Here is a 1904-nt window from a genome sequence, read left to right as displayed (position 1 = left end):
GCAAACACCCTCTTCCAACAACACAAGACAAGACTCTACACATGGACATCACCAGATGGTCAACAGCGAAATCAGATTGATTATATTCTTTGCAGCCAAAGATGGAGAAGCTCTATACAGTCAGCAAAAACAAGACCGGGAGCTGACTGTGGCTCAGACCATGAACTCCTTATTGCCAAATTCAGCCTTAAATTGAAGAAAATAGGGAAAACCACTAGACTTTTCAGGTATGACCTAAATAAAATCCCTTATGATTATACAGTGGAAGTGAGAAATAGATTTAAGGGACTAGATCTGATAGACAGACTGTCTGATGAACTATGGATGGAATTCATGATATTGTACAGGAGACAGTGATCAAGACCATCCCAAAGAAAAAGAGAAGCAAAAAAGCAAAATGGCTGTCTGAGGAGGTCTTACAAAGAGCTGTGAGAAGAACAGAAGCTAAAGGAAAGGAGAAATGGAAAGATAAACCCATTTGAATGCAGAGTTCCAAAAAATAGGAAGGAGAGATAAGAAAGCCTTCCTCCATGATCAATGCAAAGAAATAGAGGAAAAGAATAGAATGGGAAAGAATAGAGATCTCTTCAAGAAACTTAGAGATACCAAGGGAACTTTTCATGCAAAGATGGGCTCAATAAAGGGCAGAAATGGTATGGATGTAACAGAAGCAAAAGATATTAAGAAGAGGTGGCAAGAATACACAGAAAAAGTGTACTAAAAAGATCTTCATGACCAAGATAATCACGATGGTGTGATCACTCACCTAGAGCCAGACATCCTGGAATGTGAAGTCAAGTGGGCCTTAGGAAGCATCACTATGAACAAAGCAAATGGAGGTGATGGAATTCCAGTTGAGCTATTTCAAATCCTGGAAGATGATGTTGTGAAAGTGTTGCACTCAATATGCCAGAAAATCTGGAAAACTCAGCAGTGGCCATAGGACTGGAGAAGGTCAGTTTTCATTTCAATCCCCCAAAAAGGCGATGCCAAAGAATGCTCAAATTACCGCACAACTGCACTCATCTCACATGCTCAAAAGTCAAGTAATGCTCAAAATTCCACAGACTAGACTTCAGCAATATGTTCAAGCAGATGTTCAAGCTGATTTTAGAAAAGGCATAGGAATGAGAGAACAAATTGCCAACATCCGCTGGATCATTGAAAATGCAAGGGAGTTCCAGAAAAACATCTGTTTCTGCTTTATTGACTATGCCAAAGCCTTTGACTGTATGAACCACAAGAAACTGTGGAAAACTCTTCAAGAGATGGGAACCCAGACAACCTGATCTGCCTCTTGAGAAATCTGTATGCCGGTCAGGAAGGAAGTGTTAGAATTGGACATGGAACAACAGACTGGATCCAAATAGGAAAAGGAGTACGTCAAGGCTGTGTATTGTCACCCTGCTTATTTAAATTATATGAAGAGTATTGGCACCCCACTCCAGTACTTCTGCCTAGAAAATCCCTTGGACGGAGGAGCCTGGTAGGCTGCAGTCCATGGGGTTGCTCAGAGTCGGACAGGACTGAGCGACTTCACTTTCACTTTTCACTTTCATGCATTGGAGAAGGAAATGGCAACCCACTCCAGTGTTCTTGCCTGGAGAATCCTGGGGACGGCGGAGCCTGGTGGGCTGCCGTCTATAGGGTCGCACAGAGTTGGACACGACTGAAGCGACTTAGCAGCAGTAGCAGCAGCAGTATATCATCAGAAACGCTAGGCTTGAAGAAGCACAAGCTGGAATCAAGATTGCTGGGAGAAATATTAATAACCTCAGATATGCAAATGACACCACCCTTATGGCAGAAAGGGAAGAAGAACTAAAGAGCCTCTTGATGAAAGTGAAAGAGGAGAGTGAAAAAGTTGGCTTAAAGCTCAACATTCTGAAAACTAAGATCATGGC

The sequence above is a fragment of the Bison bison genome, unplaced genomic scaffold, assembly GCF_000754665.1.
Source record: "Bison bison bison isolate TAMUID 2011002044 unplaced genomic scaffold, Bison_UMD1.0 scf7180017864279, whole genome shotgun sequence".
Taxonomy (NCBI): Eukaryota; Metazoa; Chordata; class Mammalia; order Artiodactyla; family Bovidae; genus Bison; species Bison bison.
The sequence above is the reverse complement of the archived record's forward strand: the minus strand, read 5'-3'. Positions refer to the sequence as shown.